The following is a 16,035-nucleotide window of genomic DNA, read 5'->3' on the forward strand; positions in this document are numbered from 1 at the left end:
GCTATAACTATATCTCCATGTTTCAGTTGTGTTGGGATGCCCGCGAATTCGAACTTCACAATCTTGTTTTGGTCATCTTTTGGTATACCGTATCCCTACAATACAGCCCTTTTATGATAAATACAAACATTTAATAGAGTTTGTAACTAATCCCACCTTGAATCCAACTTTATTGTCCAAGCATGCATGCCAATCAGCTTTCATGTCTTTCAAAAGAACCTGATCGTGTGGCCTGCAAACCAGAAAACAAAAATGAGAATTGAAGGCCAGCAGCGAGTATTCTGCTACAAGCCTACAATGATATCATACCGCTTTGGTCCAGACACGCAAGGTTCAACATCTTGTAGATTCAACTTTAAGCGAGAACTAAAAGCCATCTCTCCCTCAGGCTGGTACAAAAAGACCAAGTCAGTAAGCTTATGACTCATTCAAACTGTTATTATTTTGCTTGTTAGGCTAAAGCAAATCTATACCTGACCGTAATCCATGAACAACTTGTTTGCCCTGAGATATGACTCTACCATGGATATCTACATGTTATTACAACTCAGTGTCAGTGTATTAAAAGGGCACTATAAGCGTATGAATCATTTACCGTGTCATCACTTCTTCCAGTCAGATTTAGATACTGAAGAGTAACATGATCCACAGGAAAGAAACCCATGGTTGCACCATATTCTGGAGACATGTTTGCAATCGTTGCACGATCCGGTAGTGATATTTCACTCATACCTTTTCCTACAAGACCATGTCACCATATGAACGGACACCATATTCATACTTAAATGGATGATTATGTATCTATGTTACAAGCATGAGATTATATACCATAGAACTCAACAAAATTGCCAACAACGCCATGTTGTCTAAGCACACCGTCAGTACCAAATCTGTAGCTGTGACTCCATCTTTCAAGCTTCCAGATAGCTCAAATCCAACCACACCCGGAAGAACCATGCTCATTGCCTGTATTCAGGACTAAGTTAGCCAGAGTGCATTATAACTATTGTTGAAGATGTTCGTATCTTACCTGACCAAGCATTGCAGCTTCCGCTTCTATCCCACCAACTCCCCATCCGGCAACACCTAGCCCATTTATCATGGCTGTATGGGAATCCGTTCCAAAAACAGTATCAGAGTAGAGAATGCCGTCCGTGTTAAAGATGACTCTCGCAAGGTATTCGAGGTTCACCTGGAAGCAGTGTTAGAATTTATATTATTGCAGTAATAATCTGACTTTTTGAACAAAATGATTTAGAAGGCTTTATGAATAGAACACGCAGTTGAGCGACTCTAGACACGTTTTTATTTTACATAATGATACCTGGTGAACAATCCCAGCTCCTGGAGGAACAACACGCATATTGTCAAAAGCATTTGCTCCCCATTTCAAGAAAGAGTAGCGTTCTTTATTCCGTTCTAACTCGAGCTCCATATTGGCCTGTAGAGCGTTTTCTGATCTTGAACTTGGACCGAGTGATCAATTACAAGGTCCACTGGAACCTGTGATGGTAATTACTAATTAAGTAGTCTTGCATACTCAAGAACATAATCTTAAATGTTTAGAAAACACCTCACTTACTTTGAAAATAGTGTCTCAAAGATCAAAGTAATGGTGTTTAATATCTTACCAGTGGATTAATTTTACTAGGATCACCACCGAGTTTCTCCATGGCATTACGCATGCCTGCGAGATCAACAATTGTAGGAACACCCGTAAAATCCTGCAATCCATGAAACACGTTCTTCGTTCATGTTGGAATACCGTATGCCCGAGACACATAATTAGGTTAATGTGGCTAGTTGTGTTTGATCCAAGTCGGGTCATACCCAATAACGAGTTAGACACACACCAATTATGTATTTGTTAAGATAAGATCTATAAGACAAATACAGAACACGACGCATTCAGAAAATCGGGTTTCTGAATACTTACTTGAAAGTGTTAAATAAATTAATTTGTTAATTTATTTATTCAAATAATTATTATTGGAATGATTATTTAACTATGTGTTCTTTTATAAAATGGTTTATAAAAGATGGGGTGTTTATATATTTTATAAAGTATAAAATAAATAAAAAATAAATAAAAAATAAAATATATATATATATTTTGGGGCCGGTTTAGGGTGGGCCCCACACCCTAATGTTATGGTCAAGTTTTGTCATGGATTTGGTGGATGTTGAGTATTTCTTACTTGACTTAAAAACCTAACACCATGATATGATTTGATTTAAAGATATTTATATATCAAGACACTTTCAAGATAAATAATAAGAACAACTCTTTCTTTCTTTCTTGGTTTTGATTTTCGGCCAAGATCATAAGGAAGAGGCTCGGGTCTCGATTATTCGTGTTCAAGCTCCCTAACAAAGTTCGGTGTGTGTTGGAGACTCGGGGTATCTTCCGTTTGAGGATTTTCCCTTTGAAAGTCTAGCATCAACATCATCATCTTCTTCAACATCAACTACACTCTTAAAAGGTTAAGAATGTAAGTGTTTATAGCTTTTGATAGTTTAGTTTTCCCGTATCATTTGATCCTTGCTTCGGGTTTCTAATAAATAGATTATTGGTAATCTTATAACATGAATAAATTAGGTTGTTCATGTACACATTTCCTATAAACTTGTAATATATACATATATAAACACATGGATACATATGTTTAGTTTGTTTATATCACGCTTCCCGCCTTAATTGTAACTAGTTAAATGGTTAACTAAATATAAAATATCCATAGAAACCCCAACAAATGGCATCAAGAGTCGGGATACGGGAAACTAAGCTTCGGGTTTTTGGTTTTATATTTTCCCCTTGAAAGATTTTATACAAAAAATTAACATGCATAATTTTTTTTGTATTTAATCTTGTTATATTTTTTGGCTTTGTTCAAAGAAAAAATATATATATATATATAAAACCGAGTAAATGGGCCGAAGCCCAATTCGGATGATATTGGGCCGAAGCCCACTTGTTTTGGTTATTGGGCTAACCGAAAAAAAAAGGGGGAGAAAGTGAAATGGGCCGAAGCCCATTTTTGGTTAAATGGGCCGAAGCCCATGAGACTTCCTATTGGGCCGAAACCCATGTGTTTTGCACATGTGGGCCGAAGCCCATAATCAAATTATTGGGTTGGACTAGGCCCGATAAGGTCAAGGGGTTTTGGAACGGGTTCCTAAGACATAACGGGTTATGTTTGTTAAAACTAGACCGAGCCGTAGACCAAATGGATGTTTGTTGTGATTGTAATTAATTATTCAAAGTTTCGGTTTGTAATAATTAATTAGGGGCAATTTTGTAATTATTTATTCATATGGGTATGTAATAAATAGATTATTTGCAATATCTTTATTTTATAGAAAAATGTATTAGGACATTTGTTTTGTAAAATTAAAGAAGGTTGCAAAATTGGAAGCTAAGGTCCAAATTACAAGCCCATTGGATCACAAAAGGGGTTGAAGAAGATGCTCGACGTTTTTGGATGCGGGATCGAGTGGGAGCTACAACATCCATGTGTCATGTGTCCCTTAGGATCGGACCTAAGACACACACTTGTTTCGGCTAACAAGTGTGGTCTAACTTAGTGGCTCGTGTCTAGTATAATTGTGTATGCTTGTTAATTGATTGTTTGATTATGTGGTTGCTAGATATTAGGATATCAACTTCGTCACATAGAATTAATTAACAAAGCATAAAACGGGTTCTAATAATTATCGGTAATCGCGTGACACGTAGTTTAATAAAATGGATTTATTGACTAGCCGTCTCACGCCCATAATAAAATGGTTTTATTATAAATTAGAATTTTTGAAAATGGTTTCAAAATTATCATGTTACTAAATGCATGTTAGAACATGATTTAAAGTTTTACAACTAGAATTATTAAAACTAAAAATCCCTTTTAAAATTAAGGATAACAAGTTAAACACCATCCTTTTGTATAACGCTTAACATATTAGTAAGCTCTTAGTGGGAAAAAGGTCACCTAACCGCGTAGAGTAAATTAATATGTTGAGGTAATATTGGCATATAAATGGGAAAAATGTCACCTAACCGTTTGTATATTGATATTACAAGTTGATACAAGTAGGACGACTTAAATTAGAACCATGTGAAGAGGGTCACCCAAGCATGGGGTCTAATAGGTGTTGATGGGATAAACATGCCGACACGAAATATGATTTCGAACCGGTCCCATAAACTCTAGAAGTTGCAAAAGGGTTTGCAATTGTTATGAATAACTACCTTGATAAACCGACAATGGGAAAAAGGTCACCTAACCAGAGTCGTGTTTATCGTTGGATTCTAGATTTTAATTATTAATTATATTTGGTATATATAAAAGGGTATTAATAATTAAAATATGTAAAACACTAAAATGAACTTAATTAAAATTCTGCAGATGGCCGCACACGTCGACGACAACATAATCCCTAACGTCCAAAACGTATCTCTCCGATCTATTCTCGCTAAAGACCGTCTTAACCACAATAACTTTTCGGATTGGTTCCGAAATTTAAGGATTGTTCTAAAACAAGAAAAATTATATCATGTTTTGGAAACACCTATCCCAACGAACCGGAAGAGGGAAGTGAGGTCGAATACATGAATTGGGTCAAACACACGGAAGATTCCATTCAAGTGTCATGCCTCATGTTGGCGACTATGGTTGCCGAAATCCAAAAGGATTTCGAAAACCATAATGCGTACGATATGATTACTCAACTTAAGGAAATGTTCCTTAAGCAATCGAGGGTTGAAAGGTTCGAAACGGTTCGAGCCTTGCATGCATGTAGAATGGATGATAATCAACCAGTTTCAACTTATGTACTTAAGATGAAAAGTTACATTGATCGCCTCGCCAAGCTCAATTGTCCCATCTCAAAAGAGTTAGCAACGGATTTGATCCTTAACTCCCTGTCGAAAAGGTTCGACACTTTCGTGTTAAATTATAACATGAATGGGTGGGACAAAAACATTGGAGAACTTCACTCAATGCTTAAAACAGCCGAGGCGAGCATGGGTAAAAGGGTTTTACCCGTGTTTGCGATCAATGAAGGTAAATCCAAGAATCGATCTCAACCCAATTCTAAGGCTAAGGTAGCAAAAAGAAAGGGTCCTCCTGTGCATCTTAAGGGTAAGGGCAAATCACCGGTTATGGCAAAGAAACAAAAGGTTGTGGACCCGAGGGGTCATAAGGATGATCCTTGTTTTGGTTGTGGGGAGACCGGACATTGGAAACGCAATTGCCCGGTCTACCTAAAAGAGCTAAGAGACAAGAGGAATGCGGGGCATGCCTCGGGTAATGTCTTTATGATTAATATTGAGCTAAATCTTATTTCTTCTAACACATGGGTATTGGATACCGGATGTGGAACTCATATTTGCAATTGGTTGCAGGGGTTCAAAAGGAATGAAGACTTAAAGAAGGGCGAAGTGAGTCTTTTCATGGGCAACGGTGCAAGGGTGCACGTGGTCGCTAGAGGAGACTTCACTTTATCGCTTCCAAGTGGTTTGGAAGTTGTTTTGAGAAATGTTTTTATGCTCCTAGTTTGACTAGGAACATTATTTCCGTGCACCTTCTTAGACAATGTAACTTTGACTTTAAATTTGTAAAATCAGAAATGCATGTATCATCTAATGGTATCTTTTATTTTAAAGCTGTACCAAACAACGGTATTTATGAATTGGTTCATGACAATACCTCAAATAGCTCATTATATCAAACTTCCACTAAAAGACTCAAAAAGGATTTGAGTGATTCCTACATATGGCATTGTCGTCTTGGACACATAAACAAGAATCGTGTAAATACTCTCCAAAAGAATGGTCTTTTGAAAACAAATGAGTTAGGTTCGTTTGAAGAGTGTGAATCTTGTATTCAAGGCAAGATGACCAAAGAACCTTTTAAAGGTACAAATGAGAGGGCTAAGGACTTGTTAGGTATCATACATACGGATGTATGCGGACCTCTCAAGCCCACTAGTAGGAATAGTGAAAGGTACTTCATTACCTTTACCGACGATTTTAGTCGATATGGGTATGTGTATCTAATGAAACACAAATATGAAGCCTTTGAAATGTTCAAGGAATTTCAAAATGAAGTACAAAATCAGCTCGACCGAACAATCAAGGTACTCCGCTCCGATAGAGGAGGCGAATACCTAAGTGATGCTTTTCAATGTCATCTTAGAGATTGTGGAATTATTTCACAGTTCACTCCTCCTGGAACTCCTCAACATAACGGAGTATCCGAGAGGAGGAATAGAACACTGTTGGACATGGTTCGATCAATGATGGCACGAAGCTCACTACCGCCATCATTTTGGGGATATGCGCTACTTACAGCGGCTCGTATTTTGAATATGGCCCCGACCAAAAAGGTGGATCGAATACCCTATGAAGTGTGGCATGGAAAGGTTCCATCCTTTTCATATTTAAGGGTATGGGGATGCATAGTTTATGTTAAACGTGACACCCCAAATAAGCTTGAGGCTCGATCCATCAGGTGTATCTTCATAGGATACCCAAAGGATGATATAGGATATATATTCTATGATCCTAGTGAACAAAAAGTGTTTATTTCACGCAAAGGATACTTCTTAGAAACAAGGTTCCTTATGGAAGGGCCTAGTTAAAAAAGAGTGGAACTTGAAGAGGTTCAAGAATCACTAGATGATACACAGTTGGTCGATACTAGTTTTCAACACGAGGATGTTGAAGGTGATAAAATGGTTGATCATACACACGTTGCTCGCAGATCTAGTAGGATTAGTCGACATCCCAAGAAATATGGATTTCTCGTGGATGATTGCTACTTGGTCGATTCGAATGAACCGATCTCCTACAAAGATGCTATGTCACAACCTGATTGTGACAAGTGGCTTGAAGCCATGAGCGCCGAAATGCAATCCATGCACGATAACCAAGTTTGGGAATTGGTTAATCGTCCACTTAACTCCAAAATGGTTGGATGTAAGTGGGTCTTCAAGAAGAAGACCGATATGCATGGAAATTTAGATACTTACAAAGCACGACTTGTAGCAAAAGGTTTCACGCAAACTCAAGGGATTGATTATGATGAAACCTTCTCGCCGGTCGCGATGCTTAAGTCGATCAGGATATTATTTGCCATTGCAGCTCATTTTGATTATGAGATATGGCAGATGGATGTCAAGACCGCTTTTCTTAATGGATATCTTGAGGAAAATGTCCATATGGTTCAACCTGAAGGTTTTGTCGATCCATCTAATCCTGACAAAGTATGTAAGTTAAGGAAATCAATCTACGGGTTGAAACAAGCATCACGGATGTGGAATCATCGTTTTAATGAAGAAATCAAAGCGTTTGGTTTCGTCCAAAACGGTGATGAGGCGTGTGTGTATAAATGGGCTAGTGGGAGTATAATCATGTTCCTTATTTTGTATGTCGATGATATACTTTTATTTGGAAATGATATACCAAGTATGGAAAACGTTAAAGCGTGGTTAAGTAGTCGTTTCTCAATTAAGGATCTTGGAGAAGCGACATATATCTTGGGAATAAAGGTCTATAGGGATAGACAAAGGAAATTGATCGGACTCAATCAAAGTGCGTACATTGATAAAATCCTGAAAAGGTTCAGGATGGAAAACTCTAAGAAAGGTTTGGTACCTATTCCTAGAGGAACCGTGTTAAGCTCATCCCAAAGTCCTAGCTCTAAGGAAGAGCAGGATAGGATGAAGCATGTTCCTTATGCTTCGGCAATAGGATCTATTATGTATGCAATGATGTGCACCAGACCGGACGTCTCGTATGCTTTAAGCATAACGAGTAGATACCAGCACAACCCAGGTGACAGTCATTGGATGGCTGTCAAGAATATATTAAAATACCTTAGAAGGACTAAGGATATGTTTTTAATATATGGGTCTAGTGAGGAGGAACTCGTCGTAAAGGGTTACGTGGATGCGAGTTTCCAAACTGACCGAGATGATTCTCGGTCACAGTCGGGATATGTCTTCATTTTGAATGGAGGCGCTGTCTCTTGGAAGAGTTCGAAGCAGGATGTTGTCGCGTTATCCACTACAGAATCTGAGTACATCGCCGCTTAAATGGCAGCCCAAGAGGCTGCATGGATGAAAAAGTTCATCATGGATCTAGGGATTATCTCTACCATTCAGGAGCCCCTAGAGATATTCTGTGACAATGAGGGTGCTATTGCACAGATCAAGGAGCCTCGTGCTCATCAGAAAACGAGGCACATTGAGCGCAGATTCAACTACATAAGGGATGAAGTTGAAAAGGGAAAGATATGTATTCATAAAGTTCATACCGATCAAAATATTGCGGACCCACTCACGAAGCTCCTCGATAGGCCAAAACATGAGGGTCATGTTTGTGCATTAGGACTTCGGTATTCTAGTGAGTGGATTTAATCTGTGTTTAGTGTTTGTATAAGAACGAATGTAATGGGTATCTCATGATAATTAATTATGTTTTAATTATTGAATGAGTTATGTTCTATATTTGCATGTTTAATCCATGAATGACTTATGTTGTTCTAAACGTCCGTAGTCGATCATACTCGTGAGAACAAGTGTGAAGGTAAGACTATTATGAACCCGGATTGGTTGATATTCATGTGATGAATATATGGCATAGGTTTGCCACCAAGGTTCATAGATATTTGTGGGAAACAAATATTGGACATGATCCGCTCTCAAGGATCACTGCATGGAGTTAGTGCAACTGATCATTATGTCCTTTGACCTGAGATGCATATTGGATCTGGTTTTTCATCAAGTCTGATAACTTGACTCTATTCTTTGTTATTTCGGTAACACGATGACATGTAAGAAAGAGCTCAGTTATCATACGAGATGTCAACGAGGATGTATGCAATCAAGATGGGATTTGTTCCTCTTATGTGTTGAGAGTTTAGATGTCTAAGGCCTGTTAAGTTAAATCATTGTGAGAATGATCACTTTGTGTCTCTTCGATTTGACAGGACATCTAGTAACAAAGGGATGTAGTGATAAGACTTACCTATATCATATCAAGTATGGACTTGAAGGGGATGATGTTATTGAATGGCACTTAGTCAAACACACTAAGGGTGGTGACCTGTTGTTAGGCGGTATTCACCATTAGCATTAACTTCTTATGAGTCACGTGCAAATGGGAGATTGTTGGAATACCGTATGCCCAAGACACATAATTAGGTTAATGTGGCTAGTTGTGTTTGATCCAAGTCGGGTCATACCCAATAACGAGTTAGACACACACCAATTATGTATTTGTTAAGATAAGATCTATAAGACAAATACAGAACACGACGCATTCAGAAAATCGGGTTTCTGAATACTTACTTGAAAGTGTTAAATAAATTAATTTGTTAATTTATTTATTCAAATAATTATTATTGGAATGATTATTTAACTATGTGTTCTTTTATAAAATGGTTTATAAAAGATGGGGTGTTTATATATTTTATAAAGTATAAAATAAATAAAAAAAAATAAAATAAAATAAAATATATATATTTTGGGGCCGGTTTAGGGTGGGCCCCACACCCTAATGTTATGGTCAAGTTTTGTCATGGATTTGGTGGATGTTGAGTATTTCTTACTTGACTTAAAAACCTAACACCATGATATGATTTGATTTAAAGATATTTATATATCAAGACACTTTCAAGATAAATAATAAGAACAACTCTTTCTTTCTTTCTTGGTTTTGATTTTCGGCCAAGATCATAAGGAAGAGGCTCGGGTCTCGATTATTCGTGTTCAAGCTCCCTAACAAAGTTCGGTGTGTGTTGGAGACTCGGGGTATCTTCCGTTTGAGGATTTTCCCTTTGAAAGTCTAGCATCAACATCATCATCTTCTTCAACATCAACTACACTCTTAAAAGGTTAAGAATGTAAGTGTTTATAGCTTTTGATAGTTTAGTTTTCCCGTATCATTTGATCCTTGCTTCGGGTTTCTAATAAATAGATTATTGGTAATCTTATAACATGAATAAATTAGGTTGTTCATGTACACATTTCCTATAAACTTGTAATATATACATATATAAACACATGGATACATATGTTTAGTTTGTTTATATCACGCTTCCGCCTTAATTGTAACTTGTTAAATGGTTAACTAAATATAAAATATCCATAGAAACCCCAACAGTTCATTCTTGTGTGGTCACTAAGTTTGCACGTCCGTATAACATGGTACATGATCATTACTATTTATGTTACATTTATAAACCCATCATTTACAAATACCTGAAGAAGGACTCTAGCAGGTTTAAACGGAATCTCGACCTTTTTAGGAGAAGTTTTCTCCCAGTCAAGAATTTTCTCAACATCCTTTACTGTCACTTGGAATTCATCACAGTTACGAATTGCAGACTCCAAAAGTATTCTAATCGAAAACGGTAGCCTATCTGTCACACCAACACCACATGTGCATACACAAACATGATTAACAACTTCATATACAAGTTCAATAAAAAAAAACTGCAGTAATTTCAAGGGCGTTTGGTTCACAGAACATACGAATTCATTAGAATGAGAAACTCATGGTACGTACATGAGTTGACGAGTACATCTAAGTAGGGTGCAAACGATCTGAGCTACTTGAGCTAGGATCAATAAGAAGCTCGAAATGATCCGAGTCCGAGCCTTAAAAGAAGCTCGTTCAGTTATCAGCACAAGCTCGAGCCTTAAAAGAAGATCGTTCAGTTATCAAGCACAAGCTCGAGCCTTGTATGGGAACTTTGTTTATGCTCGTCAGCCCTTGTGTATTTGTGAGTTTTACCTCATTCGGACTTCTATGCATTAATTTCACACTATACAGCCGAGCTTAGACTCGTTTAAGGTTTTTCTTAAAATATATAAAAATAATTAAAATTAAAAAATGTATATAATTTTATTAATGAATAATAAAGAGCCGAGCCCGATCCTGAAAAATAAGTTACTAGCAGAGCTTGAACTTTATAAAAAGAGCTCAGAACAAGCTCGAGCTCGTGTAAGTCAAACGAGCTGGGCTTGGTTGGTTTGCACCTCTAGATGTAAGTGTATCTAACTATAATCAACTAATAATTAGGATATTATAATTGCCGATTTTGGAATCAGTGAGGGAAGGTAAGCTATAGTATTTGCCAAATTCACCGCCACCGGGCTTCTCTAGCGTCTTCAATATCCGCTTAAACGGATTCCGGCTAGCTGCAAATTCGATCAAACATTCATCCAAATTATTTTAACGAAACAAAGAAACAATTACGAGACTCAAACGTACCCATCAACCACCAATTTAGAACTCAACTACATATGCTTGCTAGTGTGTGTTGATCAGTTATAATATATTGTTATATTTTAGTGCTATTGGATTTAAATCAAGGAAATAACTTTAGAGATTAAACGAGTCAGGTGATGCGGGAGTGCGGACTCGATTTTATCCTAAAAGTTATTTGGGCATTACTATAACAATGGATTTGTTATTAATTCACTTGAGCTTAAGTGGTATGTGAAGTGGGTTAAATTAATATTTGGGCTCATATGATAATTGATCAATACTTTCCTGATGGAATATGATCTCATCGAATATTCAAAGAACAGAGAAGACGGTTACTTCTCTCTGGTTCTTCATCATCACATGGATTCATCAAAATTCAATTCCATGTAAAGAAAATCTCTGTCTTATCCGATAAATCATTGCGTGTAACCTGCAAATAGGTTTATCTGAAAGTGATCACGATTCAGAGATTAATCCAGGCAATTGTTCAATAAACCAAGATTGAAATCATGATTACAGGTTTGCATCATTGATCGAATTCATTCTCCAGGTACGCAATATATACAACATATATTGGTATATATGTGTGAGTCACTGTTTGATACCCGGCGCATGAATATGGCGCCACTTCATTATTTTATATTCGTTTCAACATTATATATAGCGGTGGATATTATTTTGAATGCTTTTTATATTTTGTTTTTTCAAAATTCACAATCTTAATTTTTTTTATATACAATATTTTTCTTTCAGATATCAATATCATGGTTGAATCAGTTTTCTCTTTTTAATTTTCTATAAAACTTAAGTTTGTGCTTATCGTAAGCTTTGACAATTCTTGTAAATTAACGTTGCGTACGTGTTCTTCTTTAATAATTAAGTAGATTTATGAGAAAGTTTTAACAACTGTGGCCCAATGTGAAGTCTCAATTTGAATCAATAGTTAATGGGCTTCAGCCTCTATACATTAGTAAAAGGTTACTTTTGAAGACGTGTAATAGACTAATATCACCTTACTCTTATAAATATACCAATTAATACAATATATACACTGTCACGCCCTAGGTCACTAAAATTTCGTAAGCATTATGTTCTTATATAGGGATGGCAATGGATCAGGTTTTGATAAAAAAAAACGTTAGGTATGTCCAACCAAATCTCGTCGGTTTTCTATCGGATTTTGAAAAAAAAAACTAATCAATTACAAACAATGATTACCATAAGAATATTTTTTTAAAATAATTGACATAACCAAATTTCAACAAATAAGTATTTCTTAAAAGTTTCATAAAAGGAAAACATAATTCAATAAACAAAGTAGCATGCTAGCTACTATCAAAAAATTCAAGGTGTAACATCATTTATCCTTTAGGCTTTAAGTGCACTCATTCCTTCATACTATTTTCCTATAACTAATTAAAAATACATGAGTACACGTATACAAGTACAATATCAAATCTAAATTTGGAACATAAAATAAATATTTACCTCATCATCATCATCATCATCATCATCATAGTCATACTCAACTGTTTGACAATATACTTTGGTTTTTTTAACAAGTTGTTATGTATATCAAAAAAGTACAAATTAATTAATATATAAAAGTTTAAAAAACAATATAAATCTAAATCCCTGTTTTTGAGTTTTTTTTAAATGAGGGAAAGAAAAAGAAAACTAAGGACAGTTAAAAAATGGGTGTTCTTGAGTTTTTTTTATGATGGAAAGGAAATGAGTAGAAGGAGTTAGGGAGGGATTAAATTAATGTATTTATCCTCCCAAAAGTGGGATGATTAGGCCTGTAAACGAACCGAACGTTCGGTGGGAAGTTCGTTTATGTTCGTTTATTTAATAAACGAACGAACATAAACACAAAATTTGTGTTCGTTTAATTAAATGAACGAACATGAACACATGTTCCGTTCGTTCATTTATGTTCATGAACGTTCGTTTATGTTCGTTTATGTATTAATAGAAAATAATTAAATATTATGTGGATATGTCATCTGCTTAAAGATTTTATATTTGTTAATTTGTGTTCATTTATGTGTCTTCAGATTTAAGTTTGTTTATGTTTGTTTGTGTTCATTCACATTGGTTCATATATGTTTATTTATGTTCGTTTATCTTTGTTTAGTTATGTTTGTTTAGATTTAAAAAAAAATGAACATAAACGAACACAGATGTCCATTTTTAAATAAACGCACATGAACATAAATATTTGTTCGATTAATTATAAAGTTAAATGAACGAACACGAATATGCCCTTGTTCGTGTTAATACGATTCATTTACGGGCTTTCAATATTCACATTGATGAATACATCGGTTTTATTCTCTAGCCTCTACCGATTTTATTTGTGTTCGTTTGTGTTCGTGAACACATTTATTTTCTTAATGAACGAACACGAACATAAAATCTCGTTCGGTAAGTGTTCGTGAACACAGTATTTTCTTAACGAACGAACATGAACAAGGCCTTGTTCGTGTTCGATCGGTTCGTTTACAGCCCTAGGGATGATTACTAAGGATAACTATTTTTTAACATAGTTATCCTTTCCTTTCCTCTAATTTCCTTTCAACTCAAGAACACATTTAATTAAAAAAAATTTCCTTCCCTTCCCTTCCCTTTCTTATCCTTCCCTCTCCTTTCATTTTCTTTCCTTGGTTAAAAACTCAAGAACAAGGCGTAAGGAAATGAGAGGTATGAGTAACCTCTCATTTCATTTAGCAACCAACTTTGAGCACACATCAACGCTTCCAATGTAATTTTTTTATTAATTGAAATAAGTTTGGTAATTGCAATATAAGTATATGACGTACGTATTTATATATAAATATAAATATAAATATAAATATAAATATAAATATATATATATATATTTAAAATACATATATAAAAAATTATGTCGGGTATTTGGAAATTCCAAACCCGTGAAAAATTTCAAAACTAGTTCCAAATCCTAATGGGTCGGGTATTACCCGTCCCAATTATATCGAGGTTACGGGTTTCTCATCGGGTTCGGGTTTTACTGTCATCCATATTCTTACAACTTACGATTTATAAAGGCCTTTCAAACATAGACTTATGGTTACGGTGGTGGCCCACAAACAAGCCCCAAAAACTTACGGAGTCATGGGATTCTTATGGGCTTAATTATTTCAAAGAATTGAAAGGGGGTTTTGATTGGAAAGTAGGATTTGAGGGAGGGTTTAATTGTAATGCTAAGAGCAAGTGTAGCGGGGCTTCTTCGGAGGCGTTTTGGGCTATAACGCCGGGAGACCCCCCCCCCCCCCCCCCGGTGTTTTGGGGTAACTTTTTTTAGCGTTTTGTGTATAACTCTGGTGGAAGGCACAAAAATTAAAAAAAAAAGAAAACAAATAACAAAGTTATGGCTTTATGGAGGCTTTATGACTACGCCATATTTTTGTAAAAAACCATAACTCTGACTCGTCACGTGGGTGGGGCTTTATGACTACATATGGTCTAAAAACTTAGAATTTCAGCGGTCGACAATGCCTTTGGTTATCAATAGGTACCAACCATCTATGAGAATCTATCAAAAAACAGAGTCCTTGGTAAAAGTTTTACTCATGTATAACGGCCAAGTTTAGTGATAGACCACCGACAGATTTAAACAATGGATCACCAGTTAGTATTCGTGACAGATCGCATATGGGCTTTTAGCAATGGATCACAGAACGATTTCATATCTTTCTATAATTTAAAAAAAATATTTGTTGTCACAAATAGCTACCGAGAAAAATGTCTCTTTCTAGTTTCTCTAAAAATATCGACAGATCATTATAGTTCCACAAAGACACAAATACTATATATGTATTCGTACATAATGTATAAAGTATATACATAATGTGATTCCAAATAACTTTTATATTTATAAATAATTAGTTCATAAAATAAAATTATAGGTTTGATTATTTAAAAATAATAACTAAATTATGAGTTATTATGGACTTATAGACCTTAAAGCATGATGGGATATGTATCTAATGTTGATAAGTTCTTCATGTATATAATAGAAAACATGAATATTATGATAAACCTACAATTAAAACATACCTGTCACAACAGAGAGAGAGGCCACGGCTGATGAGAACGATCCAGACGACATGACAGTCAGCTTGGTCGGGTTCCCCTTTAGGATGTATATTAGTGATGGGGATTATGGTTCTTGAGAAACCGAATAATATAAAGGGAGAGAGGGTCACGAATTTATTTGTGAGGTTTAGGTTATGTTCAATGGTGTTATTTAGTCTCTCCATATATTTATATACACCCAAGGGGAAACCCTTGATTAGCAAGAAAGGGTAATTTAGTCTATCAACAATTACTTAGCTAATATAATAATAAGGTATAATTAATTAACTTTGATCTTATTATAATATAAATGATCATGTAGGCCATTCATATATATATATATATATATATATATATGTGTGTGTGTATTTAAGTTCAAGAAAGAAATCAAATTATTGCAATAAATGAAAAAAATGAATATGAGCCACTAGTTTTATTTTATGTTTTAAATATTTAAAAATAAAAAAAAATGTAAATGTAACAATAAATGCGCTCTCTCTCTCCAATTAATACAACTAGTATAACCATAATAAATATCTCTAATTAATATATCTAACTAAGTTAACTATAATAATTAAAAAGATAAAAACACTACTTTAGTTTTATTTTTTGTTTACACATTCTTCATTTTATTCAACATAAATACAATTTATTAATATAAT

General features: G+C 35.3%; 1 pseudogene; it reads right to left on the reverse strand.

Moving 5' to 3' along the window:
- Positions 1 to 8: 8 nt before the first annotated feature.
- Positions 9 to 15,407, reverse strand: LOC143607523 (aconitate hydratase 1-like; annotated as a pseudogene).
- Between the last annotated feature and the right edge of the window lie 628 nt (positions 15,408 to 16,035).

The sequence above is a fragment of the Bidens hawaiensis genome, unplaced genomic scaffold, assembly GCF_021521415.1.
Source record: "Bidens hawaiensis isolate Kalapana, Puna unplaced genomic scaffold, B.hawaiensis_p1.1 tig00083229_1, whole genome shotgun sequence".
In the NCBI taxonomy this organism is placed as follows: Eukaryota; Viridiplantae; Streptophyta; class Magnoliopsida; order Asterales; family Asteraceae; genus Bidens; species Bidens hawaiensis.